Source organism: Geotrypetes seraphini, chromosome 9 (genome assembly GCF_902459505.1).
Source record: "Geotrypetes seraphini chromosome 9, aGeoSer1.1, whole genome shotgun sequence".
NCBI lineage: Eukaryota > Metazoa > Chordata > Amphibia > Gymnophiona > Dermophiidae > Geotrypetes > Geotrypetes seraphini.
Window position 1 is genome coordinate 150,395,830 of NC_047092.1, and position 17,228 is coordinate 150,413,057.

A 17,228-nucleotide genomic window follows, 5' to 3' on the forward strand; every position below is an offset into this window, starting at 1 on the left:
TCTTTTACCACACTCCCATTTCTAATCCTTGTTCTCTGGGTGTGTTGTACCTTCTTTGGCAGTTTCCTGCCTCTCACATTCTGCTCCAAGAATGACTGGTCTCCCTAAGCAATTCTTTAATCAGTCTCACCTAAATTACTGGCATATTCCTTTCTGATTGTCTTCAAAATACACTTCCCGATAGCCTCCTCTTCTCTGTTCTTCCCTTTCTTACATTAGAACTATATTTGGAGCTCTCTTTACCGCACCCCTCTATATTTCTTATTGGCCACTTGTTCCCCATTTCTGGGCTATTCCTGTCTGAGAGCACTGTTCCCTCTAAGCTGAGTGGGAGTCCTCCAAGTACAGTACTGCCAGTAGGGGATGCTGTTTCACTACCACATTTTCAATAGTAAAGGACAAGTAAGATCTACACATTATTGAAACACCACCCCCTACTGGTAGCAATGCAGTTGGAGGTTATCATCTATCTGTAGGGTTACCAGATTTTACGTCTGTAAAATCCAGACTACAACGGGAACTCAGGGCAGCCATTTTGATGTTCAGCTCTGCACGGGGCAGGAGCATAGGAAGATCACTCCTGCCCCGCGTCAACGCTAGACCACCAGGTAAGGTCCGGGGATGCAGGAGGGAGGCGGGGGTGGGTCAGAGCCGGCCCAAAAACATATTCACGATTTTTCCCTATTCGCAGGCTGGCTCTGCACCTAACCCCCGCAAATACAGAGGGAGAGCTATATTTGATATACCATTAATAGAACCAACACACTTAATACATAAGAGAAGCTATGCTTATGCTAATAAAATCAAGGTAAATCTAAGCGGTTTATAATAAAGTATAATAATAAAAATGAGTGAAAATAAAAAGTGTGGGAAACAAAATTTGACAAAACACAAAGGTGATCAACTGGTTGTAGAAACATAAGGAGAAAAAGGGATAGGTAGGTTACAATCTAACCTCTTTATACTCTTCCCACCTTTCTCATCCTGACCTTAGAACTTTCTCCCCCAGAGCTGCTCCTTGTGACCCTGGGCAAGTCACTTAATCCTTCGTTGCCCCAGGTACAAAATAAGAACCTGTATATATGTAAATTGCTTTGAATGTGTAACCACAAAAAGACTGAATACAAGTTCCCTTCCCATCCTATGTACAATCTTAGCAGTTTCCTCCCCCAAACTAACTCAAGCACATTATCCCATCCTGACCATAACACTTTCTCCTCCAGCCCAACTCAAGTGTTCTTAACCCCCACCCCATTTCCTAGTACAACTCTAGCACACGTCTGCTTCTCTCTAAGGTTATGGCCTAGTTCACTACTCCCACATAGCCCCTCTCTTCAAGTCACTTCATTGGCTCCCTGTTTACAGTGCTTTTATTCTGCAGCTCCTTAATATCTCTCCTGTCGTCTCTCCCTGAGAATGCAGTTCATCTGGTAAGCTACTCTTATCTGTAACCTTCTCTGCTGCCAACTCCAGGCTCCAACCCTTTTATCTTGCTGTGCCGTTTGTCCTGAGTCGGTACGTCATGCTCCATCTCTGGCTCTATTCACTTATAGGCTAAAAGCCCACCTTTTTGAGGCTGCTTTTAGCTCATCCCCCTATTTACCAGTTCTGAACCCATGTTTATTCCATGTTTATTTTAATCATTCTCACAATAAAATAACTCGCTAATCCCTTATATGTCTTGTTAGTATGTCTTGAATAGATTGTAAGCTCTGTTGAGAACGGACCATTTCTTAATGTCTAGCCCACACAAACTGCTTCCATTTCTTCTTTATGGCCTGGGTTGTTTCTATGTGAACCAATGCCTCTCCCTTCCTCCCTAATAATCCCCTCAAGTCCGCTCTGTTCTGTTCAGCACCCTCTTCCATTTCACTGAAAATGATGTATATCTGACCTTCATTCTAAGATTACTAACTTTCATGTTCCAAGAGTCATGCATCTAAGCCGTTTATGAAATAAAATGAGGGGAAATAACTGGCCTTGACTAAGACTGGGATTGAACCTGACTAGTAACACAGTGGAGAGAACAGAAGGTAAGGTTACAATATTACAAAGCAGAGGCATAGAGGGGCTCACCAAAAGGTTGGGGTGCAAGATTTGCTGCTGCTGCTGCAAATGAGAGCAGGATGAGCCAAAGAGAAGGGAAAAGCCTTAGAGAAAAGGTAGTCTTTAAGGGAGGACTTAACATTTTTTTAAATGAAGACTATATAGAGAGGGAGGTTATTCCAAGGAATTGGTGCTAGTATGCTAAAGTAGGAGTAAGTTGTAGAATTGAGGTGGATGTGATAATGGGAAGGAAATGTCAAATATTGTGCTTTTTATGCTTAGCCATCTGATTTTGGAAATATAGGACATCTGAAGAAGATAGGAGAATCAGGTGCTTATGCTTGTTTAACTTTTGAATTTTACCTCTTCCTCTATTTGGGCTCAATCAGATCCTGTTCCATTTTATGCTTAGCAATTCATTACTAGGCCAAGTCTTGGCACATCATTTGGGAGTACAACTCAGTCATCATCTCACAATGGAAACTCCTATTTCAGCTGTAGGTAAGACAAGATTCTTCAATTGCACAAGAAACATGATTTAGAGGCCATCATACATTTGATGATTGATAACTGCTTAGACTACAGAAATTACTTATTCTATAGCATTTTCAAAACACATTGTCAAGCAACTCTCGTTTTCACAAACCATACCAACAGTTCAATTACTTTGCTTGTTTTCAAGCAACTGAATCAGTTGTCTCTTGAATATCTTTCTCCTACAGCTTATTTGCACTCCACAAGCAACTGAATCAGTTGTCTCTTGAATATCTTTCTCCTACAGCTTATTTGCAATCCATGAGATAACATCTATCTTCCAAACAGGCACTCTTTGTCTTCCCTATCATTGACACTGGTAAAGCTAACATGCATAGGCTTCATGCTTTCAATTTCTATGCACCTAACATTAAACTGAACATTTCTTGAGCTACACACACACACACCACTGTTCCTTTACTTTTCACAAAAATCATAGATTGGCTGTTCAACCAGGTTTTCCCTTAGACTTGTAGCAGAGATGTTCTTTTTATCACAACCATGTCTGCCCTGGCCTGTCTTGAGGATGTTTACTCCAGGAGCAGTGGAACAGTTTTTAGTTGGACAAACCAAGCTCTTTAGTTGCTTATGTTGTCTGTATTGGGCAAAATATTAGGGCCATAGCCCCAGTGGCCTAGCCTATTCTACTACCTATGCTTACTCCCCTTTTATTCTTACTAGTACTCAGATCTTTCTTATGCTTAATGCTCTTTATGTCTATATATAAATCTCTCAGATACTAAGGAAGTTCTATATATAAATCTCTCAGATACTAAGGAAGTCATTTTTGAAGGGTTAGACACAATTTTCATGTGTAATATCTCAAAATTCTGCTGTGCAATTTATATTCCACCAGAGTAACTACGCTCAAATCACTACTCTCCTCAAGTCCCTTCATTGACTCCCTATCCATTTTTATATACAGTTCAAACTCCTCTACTGACTTACAAGTGCTTTCACTCTATAGCTCTACAATATCTCTCCTCTCTTATCTCTCCCCATACTCTTCCTTGGGAACTCCACTCATCGGGTAAGTCTCTCCTATCTATACTCCTCTACTTCCAATTTCAGGCTACGTCCCTTCTCTCTTGCTGCACCTTAGGCCTGGAACAGACTGCCTGAGTCCACATGTCAAGCTCTGTCTCTGGTAGTATTCAAATCTAGGCTAAAAGCACATTTTCTTGAGATTTCTTTTAACTCGTAACTTTCTCATTCTCTGTGGTCCTGTAATGTTTATATTGGTCACTGGCAACAGTAGCAGCATGACAGGATGCCTTCAACCAGCCCCTGGGTCTTCACTGTCCCACATCTCATCCACAGGAAATTGCAGCAGAAGGAAGACACGAGGGCTAGCTGAAGGCAGCCTGTCATGCTGCTGCTACTGCTGGCAACTGATGTAAACCTTACAGGACTACAAGGAAGTGAGAGAGAAGGGAGCAGTGCTGGACCTGCAGGAAGGAGGAAAAGAGAAGGGAAGAGACTAGATTGGGAGGGTGGAGAAAAAGCTTAATCTCTCAATCTGTGGACCATGTGAGTTTACAGTAGAGGCTGATTATTTTGACACCCTTAATCACTAGCACCTCTTCAAAATACACTTCCCGATAGCCTCCTCTTCTCTGTTCTTCCCTTTCTTACATTAGAACTATGTTTGGAGCTCTCTTTACCACACCCCTCTATATTTCTGATTGGCCACTTGTTCCCCATTTCTGGGCTATTCCTGTCTGAGAGCACTGTTCCCTCTAAGCAGAGTGGGAGTCCTCCAAGTACAGTACTGCCAGTAGGGGATGCTGTTTCACTACCACATTTTCAATAGTAAAGGACAAATAAGATCTACACATTATTGAAACACCACCCCCTACTGGTAGCAATGCAGTTGGAGGGAACAGTGTCTGAAGGTTATCATCTGTCTGTAGGGTAACCAGATTTTACGTCTGTAAAATCCAGACTACAACGGGAACTCACAGCAGCCATTTTGATGTTTGGCTCTGCACGGGGCAGGAGCATAGGAAGATCACTCCTGCCCCGCATCAACGCTAGACCACCAGGTAAGGTCCGGGGATGCAAGAGGGAGGCGGGGTGGGTCAGAGCTGGCCAGAGTCTCATCTGCTCTAGCGGTTAAGACGGCCTTGAATCTAGGCTTTTTTGCCCTTACATTGCCATCTTCTCTGCCTGTAATTGACTTCAGCAGTTACTCATCTTTTTTTCATTTGTTATTGATCTCATCCTTTCCTTAATGTGTGTTCCTGATGCTGCTTTATTCTTGATGATGTTCATTCATTTTACTCATATCATTATACTATTTTTTTCTGTTTTACCTTTTTTTACCCTGATGTTTCTCTTTATAATTATTTTTCACTTATGTAAGCAATCTAGATATTTCTAATGATTTGTAGTATATCAAATAAAGTTAATGATGTAGATGAAAAAGACATCAGCAACCGGATTCTGTATACGGCGCCGTTGATGGTAGCGAATCACGCCTTCAGGCAGGATAGGCACTGGAAATGTAGACCGGTTATAGAATTTCCCCACAGGTGCCTTACCAAAGAGAATAAGAACCCCTCTTCTGTCCTGAGCCTTACACATTTACTTTACATCCTGGTTGGTCTATCTGTCAACAGTATGCTTACCTGGATGGATTTTAAAAGGCTTCTGGATATTTCCCTTCTAATTTTTCTTTACCTCCCTTCTCAACTGTGGTCCCAAATTCTGCTCCTGAAGATAGAAACACAGACCACACATGTGGCTCCCTAACAATATTTCCTTTAGCCCACAAAAAAATAAAGAACTAGTTACCAGAATGAAGGAGAATAGAAAGTAATGAGAAACTGAGCTGAGAAACTTTCACGGCTTCTCTCACTATCCTTTGAGCTGCCAAATGTTCTGCATTTTTCCAGTATCTGCAAGCTCTGTTGATCAGTTTCACAATCCCTTTGCTACCATGACTGTTAACATTTCTGCGCAAATCAACAGCTTAGCAAATCTTTTGCAGCAAACCAGTGTTAACAAGAAACAGAGGAAATAAAGACAGATAAATACCATATGGCCTATTCAGTCTGCCCATCCTTATCATCTACTATCCCTTCCTTTCCCTTAGAGATCTTGTTTATTTGTTTCATTCATTCTTGAATTCAGATAAAATCTTCATTTCTAGCATCTCCACTGGGAGGCCATTCATAGAAACATAGAACATGACAGCAGAAAAGGGCCACGGCCCATCTAGTCTGCCCACACTAATGGCCCACCCCCTAACTACCTCCATGAAGAGATCCCACATGCCAATCCCATCTTTTCTTAAGATCTGGCATGCTGCTGCCCTCAATTACCTGTTGTGGAAGATTATTCCAGCGATCAACCACCCTTTCGGTGAATAAATATTTTCTGGTGTCGCCATGAAATTTCCCACCCCTGATTTTCAACGGATGCCCTCTTGTTGCTGTGGGTCCTTTAAGGTAAAAGAGATCCTCTTCCACCTTGATACAGCCTGTGACATATTTGAATGTCTCGATCATGTCTCCCCTCTCTCTGCGTTCCTCGAGTGAGTACAGCTGCAACTTACCCAGTCGTTCCTCATACAGGAGATCCTTGAGACCTGAGACCATCCTGGTGGCCATTTGCTGAACATTCCACATTCTCTCTTCACCTTTTAAGTCTTTGCTGTTTCTTAGATACCACAACTTCATACTTGAGGCAACAGAGTCAATTCAGACATTCAACAAGCATACTTCCCTGCTTTTTCTTGTCTCTTTCTAGTAGCCTCGAGCTTATGCTATCTAGTTCTTTTATTTGGGTTACGCACACCTGAACTGATAGTTTCTTCAGCAGGTCCTTGCTCTTCTGGCTGTGCTGTGCTTAGTGGTCCCCTGCCCCTTGCAGTCTGCTTCAAGAGTCTCTTCTCTCCTTGAATAGCTTTTTAAAAAATCAATTGCCTGTATTTCCCAATTTCAAATTCCTCTGTAGTCCCTTCCCTTCATGTGTCTGGCTCCATGTTTAGACTTCTTACAACTACACCCCCTAGCAGCCGCTCTCGTCTGTTGCTCCCTTCCTCCAAGCCTCTGGAGTCCTTTTTACAATGACCTCTCTGTCTCTTACTTGTTACTTTTTCCCAGTCTATAGACTTGTTCCTAATTATGGGGCCCTTTTACTAACCTACGGTAAGCATTAATGAATGCTTACTGCAGAAAAAAAAGAGCTTACCATCAGGCATGCTCAGGCATCCTGCAGTTATCTTTACATGTGTGTGCACTACCTATGCACAAAAATATATATATATTTTTAGCGCTGGAGTGGGTCAGGAGGTGGAGAGTAAGCATGTTTTGCACATTGCTGTGTGCTGATTAGGGCCTGATTCTGTAAACAGTGCCTAAGGGTTGTCAATCAAATGCTATGCATCCTTTATGGAATCCTGCCTAGCGGTGCCAGGGCATGCTTAGGCACCACTAGGCATCCTAGAGGTAGGCACTGGTACATTAGGCCAAGTTTTACCTGGCCTAATATACTGGCACCTAACTCAGACACGTAGCTATTCCATAAGTCAACCACGCCTAATCTTTGCCCCTGACTGTGCCTACTTTTCAGGTAGTCATTGTTAGGTGTCAGAGGAACACCTTGACTTAGTCATCGCTAGGTGTCCTAAGAGTTCTGCACAGAACTCTCAATTGGTGATTTAATTTTTGTTTTGATTGGCTGAAGACTGGTGCAGTCAATTACCACCCCGGTTTAAAAAAAGAATTGTATGCAGATTTCAAAGTTAGGTGTCTCTAGGTGTCCTTGATTAGGGCCTCCTTTACAGAATCTGGCAGCTGTTGCATATAAAAGAATTGTCAGTAGGTGCTCACACACTAAGAGGAAAATTAGGATGTGCCCATTTTACCCACATGGCCTTAGTACGTGTGAATCATGTGCATAAGTACACACTAAGGCCACTTTTTACCACAGTTAGTAAAAGGGTCCCTAGGTGAGGTATCTATTTTAATCGCACTGAGTCACCATAACAACATAACATACAGCAGGCTGTATGATCATAAAACTATATTAAGATGTTTGAGGTGTACTTCAAGACAGGTGTGTACCTGAGATGTGTGTACTGTATATAGCTATAAGGCATATTGTTACTGTACTTAAGGGTCTGATTTCCTTAACCATTTTTAGAGCCACAGCCTTTGTAAATGTTTAATTGAAATATTTCTTAAAATGTTATCCTAAACATTTGACTTTGGTGAAAAATCCAATAGTTGGAAGTATAAATGGCCTAATACTCACAAGGACTTACATGACATAAGTGCTTTTATTTTCAAATGTTCCTGACCAGAAAACACTTAAATTTTGGATGTATAAATCACTATACATATTGCAAAATATAAAATAACCTCCAGTTATTTCTGTTGAGTATATTGTGCTCTCTTGTCCCCTGCGTAATTTAAAATGTTTTCTGAAGGAGGAAAATAGGCCTCAAAAGCTGCGGAGAGCAAAAGCTTCACCGCGGCTATGAAGGAAAGAGCTGTATATGTACTAGCTGCCCTGCACACTTCTATCATTGGCCATAAAAAAACCCTCCTTACTATTAATTTCAAAAATGCTATCTACTACAAAATAGTAAATGCTTAAATGGCAACAATGAAGCCTATAGAAAGCACTAAATATCTGATCATGGCAAAGTTTGTCTGAATTGAGAATACCACAGATTTGAATCATATGCATATGAAAAAAAAATTTCACTCCGTAAATCCATGAATTGGAAAAACAAAAAATCACCCTGGTCATTTTTAGATTTATATGTACATTCTACTATGTAGACACTCCTGTCTTCTCTTCTCCTCTCTTTAAATTTTTTTTGTTTTTTTTTTCTTTCTCTTCTTTTTTCCTCTCTCTTTCAATTTTTACTTTGTCCTATTTCATTTTCTATTGTCATACATCACCACAAACAAATCCAATACTCTGAGCTTTTCTTAATAATATGGGCCTTTATAAATAACTATATATTAATGCAAAATGTTATACTACTTTTATGTATTTGAATTGCTCCTTGTATTTTTTAAAATACTGAATAAAAATTTATTGAATTATTAAAAAAAAAAGAGAATACCACTTTTTCCGGTGCATTGAAGGAAAACATAACATAAAATTGACGTATAGACCACATAACTATGAGGGTCTATGCGGTTCACAAAAGATTAACTTATATTACAAATAGAACAGTGAAGAAAATTAATTACCCAAAAATCTAGAAAATAAATACGTCTTCAGACGTCTTCTGAACTCCAAGTATGACATAGAAACAAAGGATAGTTGCCTAAAATCTTGATCCCAAAGAGCAGCCTAATATGACAATGTACGTTCATGATATCTTTTAAATTTGCAACCCTTCAATGACGAGTGAATTAAAAAAGCATGAGCTTTGTGAGAATATTTTGGATTAGGGACTGTAAATACATCTCAAAAATAAGAGGGGGCCTGGCCTGTTATGATTCTATAGTAAATACAACCCTACTTGAAAATGATACGGGCCTCCAGGGGAGCAGCCAATGCAATTCGCGATAAAAGGGAGATACGTGATCATATTTTTTCAAATCATAAATTAGTCTCACTGCTGTTTTCTGTATGAGTCGCAGTCTGGAAATAGTCTTCTTTACCCCTTTAGACAGATTATATTGCAATAGGTGTCCCAGTACCAGCGATTGGACCAGTGACTTAAAAGTAGTAATATCAAAATAAGCTCTGACAGTCTGCAATTTCCATAAAATATGGAAAGCCTTGTAAACTACCATGTTGTCTTGTTTCTGCATGGTCAAATTCAGATCCAAAGTAACTCTTTTGTATTTAACCTGTTAGTAGATAGCATTTCTGAAATTAATAGTAAGAAAGTTTTTTTTTTATGGCCAATGATAGAAGTGTGCAGGGCAGCTAGTACATATACAGCTCTTTCCTTCATAGCCGCAGAGAAGCTTTTGCTCTCCGCAGCTTCTAAGGCCTTTTTTTCTCCTTCAGAAAATGTTTTAAATCACGCAGGGGGACAAGAGAGCACAATATATGCAACAGAAATAACTGGAGATTATTTTGTATTTTGCAATTTGTCCATTCACTCCATTCCTCTATTGGTTTTGAGAGTTGTAAATCACCATACAGCCAGCATTTATTCATCGTAGTAGAATGGGGCTTGAAGCTATTTGAATAGCAACCAAGTTCGGCCACTGTCCATATAACTTAGACAAATTGTGGTGAGCAATTTAGCGTGTGCTAACTGTATTAGTGCATTTTAAAATGCCCATGGGAATATAATGGATGTCTTACTTAGCATTTAGAATATACTAATTATTAGCGGGCGCTAAATTGTTTAGTGCCTGTTGATGAATTTCCCCTTAAATGCAGGTTTGAATTTCAAAGACAGTGCTCTACCAGTTTTTCTGGTCCCAACCCCAATTTATGTAGGCACTGAAAATATGCAATTCCCAGGTGGTACAGGCCAATGGCATCCTATGGAGCACCTACCAAGGTCACCACCTAGAATATGAGTTTCATGACCCCGTTTGGGAAGTTCTCTTCTACAGATAGATTACCTAGTCAAAGATATGCAGTTGAAAATTGACCTTGAAAATTATTAACCCTATATGTTAAAATTCCAGAGTGATTTAGCACAATTTCTAACAGTACATTGAAGTAAATTTAATGGAGACCCTAATTTTAAAGAAAGTATTAGTAAATGAGGCTCTCAGCTGATTTGAATGAGCAGAAATGTTATCCATAGTCTTTGCTATGTGTTTTGGTACCTATGATTTCTAATCCTGTCCCAAGTTTTAAGTGATGATTTTATTTAGAAACATGTGTTATACTTAATGGAAATGTGAACTGATATAAAAACACTATGAGTTAGATTTTTAGATATATTAATCTTTTTTTCTGAGAAAAGATTCCTAAGGTATGGTAAGTTGATTTATTGACTTTTATAACTTAACACAACCAAGGTTTTAAAGCAGTTTACAGGATGAACAGTAACCATACAGTATATAAACTATTGACATACTAAAACATATTCTGTTACGTCCCTTCCGGATTCTATATGCTAGGTGTTCAATCCTAACCCGCAGTCTGAGTGTTGCAGAAATCTAAATCTTTTCAGAATACATGCTGTACTCCCCCTAGTGGTAGAATCCGTTTCAATTTCTGCAAGCAGTCTGAGCAGAAGTCTTTTGCTGTTGCTCTACTTCTGTTTCTTATTTTTTCACTTAAAGTTTGCTTAAACTTCATTTCTCAGTGGCTTCAGTGCCTTGAGACCCCTCCCCGATGGTATGCTGTTAGAGAAAACGACGCAGTCTTGCGGAGCCAGACTGCAGCTTCACAGTAAAACTCTGGTGGATCTGTGAAGCCAGCCTACTGTGTGCCACCTTCTGGAAGTACCTGGGGTCTCTATCATTGAGTTTACTGGCCAGTGACCCCACAGTCATAGGTTTCTAGTGCAGGCTAAGTATGTCTGGACAGAAACCCACCTGGGTTTCAATGCACAGGCTGCCTTTTATGCTCCCAACCATGTGTCAGAGGATCTGTGGGGGTGGAGAATGTAGTCAGTGTCTGGGCCGTCTGAAAATCTTCAATTCCAGTGAATTTGGAGCTGTTTCTGTCTCTATTTCCTATGGGAATTTCGGGGGTGGCTTATAAATCGATTTAAACTCAGTTTTCACAGTTTCCTTGGGTAGGGTTCAGGTCCCCCACCTCCTCAGACCCCAAATTGCTATTTTTTATTTTCAGATTTTGTTTATTTTTGCCGTTTTTGGTGAAAATTTGTGATGATGGCTATCTTGTATTTTAAAATTGATCTTTTTTTCTAACTTTAAATTCTGCCTCAAAAACCCCTCGATTTGACTCAAAATTGATTGGATGGACTCCCCAGCCCCTAATCTATTGATTTTGGACATTGATTGCACTGGATGAGTGTTGGATCAGCAAATTTGAAACACTTGCTGTAGTGTGCTGGGGGAGGGGGCGGGAGTTTTGGACTTTGCCTCCTTTGGAGAGCCAGCCTGGGTCCGTGCATTCTGAAGAAAATCTCACCCGGGGTTGTCTGGCACAGTTCGCCTGCGTTCGATATGGGGACTCTTTTGACGCGCCGCATGTACCTCAACAGTGCCATGCCATGATTACTGAGTGGACCTTATCACTGGATTTTTTAGGCTCTTCTGAATGGCGGCTCCTCAGACTCTGTTCATTTGATGCAGCCGGTGAGCGCATCGGAGCTTTTTTGGTCTATGGTATCTGTGGTAAAGCTTCCTTTTGGAAGCTCTCTTGTCTGTCCATGCCCAATTTCAATTGCAGTAGTTGCCATGCAGATTTCCTGCAGTAGTTGCCATACAGATTTCCTGTTTCCTTTGTCTCCTGCCACTGTATTTAATTTAGACCCGGCTGATGCCTTTGCTGAGACTGGTCTCCTCGACCTCCCTAAGCATCCGGATTTGGAGGTTCTGATCCTTCTTCGCATTTTCAGCAGGCCTCTTTATGGCTGATGTTCTCAAAGAGCTCCATTTGGGTTTGTTTGGGTTTTTTTAAACATCATTTTTATTAATTTCTTTTTGTAGAAATACATTCAATACAACAACAAAACAACAACAGTAAACAGGAGAAAGTAGCAGTAACAGGTTATTCCATTTGGGTTTTTACTTTCCAGGCTTCGGTCCTGGTGCGTTCTCATTTGCCTTTTCCATTCCGGCCACAGATCCTGGGACATGTTTCTGAACAATGTTATCTCCTGAATCCTGCTCTTTGGCAACTCTGAATAGCCTGAGGTAGATTCTGCCATGGTGCAGGTTTCCAGCGCGCAGCCCTCCGTAGTGCTGGGGAGTGAAGTTTTAGTCTCTCAGGATTGCAGGAGACTGTTATGATACAAAATACTCTTTCTAGCATCCTCAGGTAGATGAGTGGCAGTGGCCACTTCATTTCTGGTGCATGTCTGTCATTCTGGCGTGCATAATGCATCTTTTGTGGTGGTGCATACCTGTTCTCCGCTGGTGTGGGTTGTAGAGAGTTGAGCGGGGACAGAAATCCCACCCATCCCCACCCGTCCCCGCCAAAGTCCCACCCGTCCCCGTGAGGAATCCCATCCGTCCCCACCCGTCCTCGTGAGGAATCCCTCCGTCCCCACCCGTCCCCGCGAGGAATCCCCACCCGTCCCCGTGAGGATTCCCCTCCGTCCCCACCCATCCCTATAAACTTCAGAAATAGTTATTTCATTTAATTATGCTACTGAATTAAAGGCTCTGGTAGAAACCCATTTACAAATAAGCAAAAAGACTTTATTAATTTGGAATTATTAATTGGGAAGAATACATACTTTGTAAACGGGTTTCTACCAGAGCCTCTTTTGTTTATAAATTTTTATCAACACAACTAATATACTTTGTCCTGAAGCAAAAAAAAAAAAAAAAAAGAAATAGAATTTTTTTCCTACCTTTGTCGCCTGGTTTCTGCTTTCCTCATGTTCTCATTCTGTTCCTTCCATCCACTGTCTCTCTTCCTTCTGCGTCTTCCATTTGCTCTGTTACTATGCCTCTCCCTTTCTCCCCCTTCCAAATTGGTCTGGCACCCATCTTCTTCCCTCCGCTCCCCCCATAGTCTGGCATCTCTGTCTTCTTCCCTGCCAGCGTCTTCTCCCCACTCTCTCTTCCCCATTTCCTTTCAGCGTCCTTCTCCCCCCCATCTTCCCCATGTCCTATCAGCATCCTTCTCCCCCCTCTGTCTTCCACATGTGCTTTCAGTGTCCTTCTCCCCCCTCTGTCTTCCCCATGTCCTTTCAGTGTCCTTCCCCCCCTCTGTCTTCCCCATGCCCTGTCAGCGTCCTCCCCCTTTTGTCTTCCACAAGTGCTTTCAGTGTCCTTCCCCCCCCCCATCTTCCCCATGGCCTTTCAGTGTCCTTCTCCCCCCTCCTTCTCTCCCCGCCCCGGGTGCAGCACAGCCAGCCAGGTCCCCTTACTTTTGTGGCGCTTCCCCGACCGACCGACCGACAACAGCCCCGGTCTGACAAAACTCCCTGCCCTTAACCGCGAATCCAAATTTCCTTCTTACAGCTGCTGTAAGAAGGTAATTTAGATTCGCGGTTAAGGGCAGGGAGGTTTGTCAGACCGGGGCTGTTGTCGGTCGGGGAAGCGCCACAAAAGTAAGGGGACCTGGCCGGCTGTGCTGCACCGGGGCGGACCGCCCCCCTCCATTGGTAGCCACTCGAGCCGCAAGGCTACTCTACTCTCCTCCTTACCTGCCCTGCCTGCAGCACAGAGCCGAACGGAAGTCTTCCCGACTTCAGCGCTGACGTCGGAGGGAGGGAGGGCTTTGTTTAAGCCCTCCCTCCCCTCCGACGTCAGCGCTGACGTCGGGAAGACTTCCGTTCGGCTCTGTGCTGCAAGCAGAGCAGGTAGGGAGAAAAGCCGCGCGACTTAGTACATCCAGCCCCACAGGAACCCCGTGACCCTCGGAGACATCCCCATGGGATCCCCGCGACCCTAGGGGGCTTCCCCACGGGATCCCCGTGACACAAAGGGGGAACCCGCGGGATGCCCGCGGGTCCCGCGGGATTCCCGTCGTCCCCGTTCAGCTCTCTAGTGGGTTGGTACGGTTGCGGTGCCAGGCATCCTTTATGATCACTTTTGAGTCTTAGTATATGTTCTGCTGGTGCAGAGTCTGAGTGGTGTTCTCTTTGAACCTTTTTTTGAATGCGGATGCTGCCTCAAGGTTCTCCTTCAATGGCCGTCCTTTCAAGGGCCGGATTGCTGTCAGTATAGGTTGGGATGACCTCTTCTCAGGTGTGGTGCTCCCTGTAATCTAGTTTTGCTGGCTGTCGGGAGGGGATTGTACTTTTCTTTGTTCCTCCCACAGGTGTCATCAGGGATATTCAGATTTTTCCTCCTAGAAACATTCATAGGGCTACGCCTCCATTACCATGGTTCCGATTCCAGGCATCCTCAGGTTCCTTTGCATGGCTATGCCACATGTGCACACATACACACACACACACAATAAATAAAATAAAAAACGCCAATGTTGCCTGGGGTGGGCATGGTTTCCACACAGGGGAACACTCGCAGACTGTCTTCTACTGTTTTTTTCAGAATGGATTTGAGTTTCATCGGACCCTTGTTAATCCTACTTTGCCTGTCTCTAGCTTGGTTTCTGGACTCCAGCAAGTTGCCACCAACAGAGTCCAGGGTCTGTGATATTCTGCAACACCTCTTAGTCTTCAGGATGCTTGAACCTGTTCCAGTACCACGAATGAGGGCTTAGATGGATGGTCCTTATACTTCCTCGTGCCAGAAGGACTGGTCACAGGAGCCGTTCTGTCTCCTCTTATAAGAGCCAGGGTTTGCCTCAGGGTCTTGTTGGCTTTGGCAGAGATCTTGAAGGCCAGGTGCCTTTTCAGTTGACGAACAGCGTAGAATCTAGGGTTGGATGCCTTGGTTTGGCCCTGTCTGGCTCACGAGCTCCTGTATGATTATTCCTCTGTGCCTTCTTGATAGGTCTGGTCATCTGTCAGACAGCGACACATTCCAGCCTGGTGTCTTTCTAGTGGCTCTGGTTTGACCTCACAGCCCACGGTATGTGGTTCTCGTATATCTTTAGTGGAACGAGAGGCTCTATTTCCCTTTTCATTAATATCTTCTCAGTCAGGGACCGGTGTCCTGCATGGCCCTTGATCCCTCAGCCTTGATGATAAGCAATTGTTTGGAGATAGTTATCGCGACTCTTTTGTGCTCGAAGTACCCTGTACTTTGGCTTCTTCTGCCAAAGCCTAGTAGGCTTTTTTCACAGTAGGATGCTAGGAGTTAGGTAGAGCCTGAGCAAGCTCCCAGTTAGGTAGTTTCCTTCAGGAGGATTTAGCCAGAGGTTTGGCAGTGGCCTCCCTGAAAGTTCAAATTGCAGGCTATGCATGTTTTTCGGGCGCACAGAGGTCCTAATTCGCTTACTGCTCTTTCAGATCTGACCAGGTGTATGAGAGGGACACTTTGTCTGTGTCCTCCCTTGCGTCTTCTTTTCTCTTCGTGATCTCTTCACATTGTTTTACAGGGCCTTGATGAGGCTTCCTTTGAACCACTATAGAATGTATTTCTTCTGGACCTGACATTCATGACAGTTTTTCTGGTCACCGTTGTCTCAGCACGGTGTCTTTTGGAGTTTTTGCTCTTTTGTGCTGAGAACTATTTTTCTGTATAAGACACAGGTGTTTTCCTCCGTACTGTTCATTCCTTCTTGTCAATGGTGGTCTCGGCTTTCCAAGTCAGTCAGGAAGTTAGTTTGCCTGCATTTCATACGACAGGTTCGGAGCATGAAGATCGGATCTTCCGCAAGTTAGATGTCTGGAGGATCTTGCTTTATTTGAAAAGGATAACCAAGTTCTGAGCTGTCTGATCACTTTTCACTTTTTTGTTCTCACTGCTGCGCCTTACTGTAGTAGGCCGGCATCCAAGTCCTCGATCGCTTGATGGATTTGAAGGGCCATTTCCGCGACTTACATCTCCCGCGGCGCATAGCTGTCATTTTCACTTCCTCACTCTTGATGGGAAGGGTGGTGGCGTTGTGGGTGGTATCTCACATGATTCATCCTAATTAAATTTGCAGGGTGGCTCTTGGTCCTATTCTTCTTCATACTTGTACCCGGTTTGACCAAATGGATGTGGCGACACATTCTGCTGCCGTTTTTCAGAACCTCGGTTTTGTGGGCAGACTCTTCTATCCCTCCATGGCTACTGTTGCTTTGGTACGTCACCTAGCGTATGGAATCTGGAAGCGACGTAACAGAATGGAACATTAGATTTATATCTTTGATAATCTTCTTTCTGTTAGTCCCTGGAGGATTCAATACAACCCACCCTCTCTGTATTCACTCAGTTGTTTGAGGTAGCCTGCTCCTTTCTGCCTCGGTTACTCTCATTGCAGGCGTGAAGATTTTCTAGCCAGTTGCTAGATCCTGTGGGGAGTTTCTGTGAGTATACACATTACCAAAGGCCTTTCTTGGGGTGCGGGTTGCACACCGCAGGTTAATACTGCATTGTTCCTCAATGTTTTTCTGAGTTGCCTTTCTGCCTGTTTATTACTTGTTAATATTTTGCAAAGCAAACCGGTTTGTGAGTTACTTGTGTTGATGGGGATTTTCCCCTGTACCCCCTTGTCCTGGATTTACAGGTTTGTGCTTGGCTTTGGCCCTGAACTGATTATACCACTAGGGGGAGTACAGCATGTGTTCAGAAAAGATTTCGATTTCAGCAACACCCGGACTGCGAGTTGGGATTGAACACCTAGTGTATGGAATCATCCAGGGACTAACAGAAAATTATCGAAGGTATAAACCTAATCTTCCAATAAAATTATTAATAATAATAGACTTGCTCATATCATTAAACCAATCTAATATTCTTAAATAACTAGGCCTTCAGGGCTTTCTGACAAGACAGACATCCAGAGATACTACACAAATCAATTGGCTGTGCATTCCACCAAGAAGGTCAAACATAACCAAAAACTCTGGTTTCTGGTAGGTATCAATTTAGCGATACCGAAGAAGACAGTTAAACCAAATATTTTTGACAAAATCAAGCATGTTGATTTAAAAGCTATTCAGTAAAGTGTCTAAATATTTGAAAACAGAAATTTAGATTGGACTTCTTGTCTCCAACAGC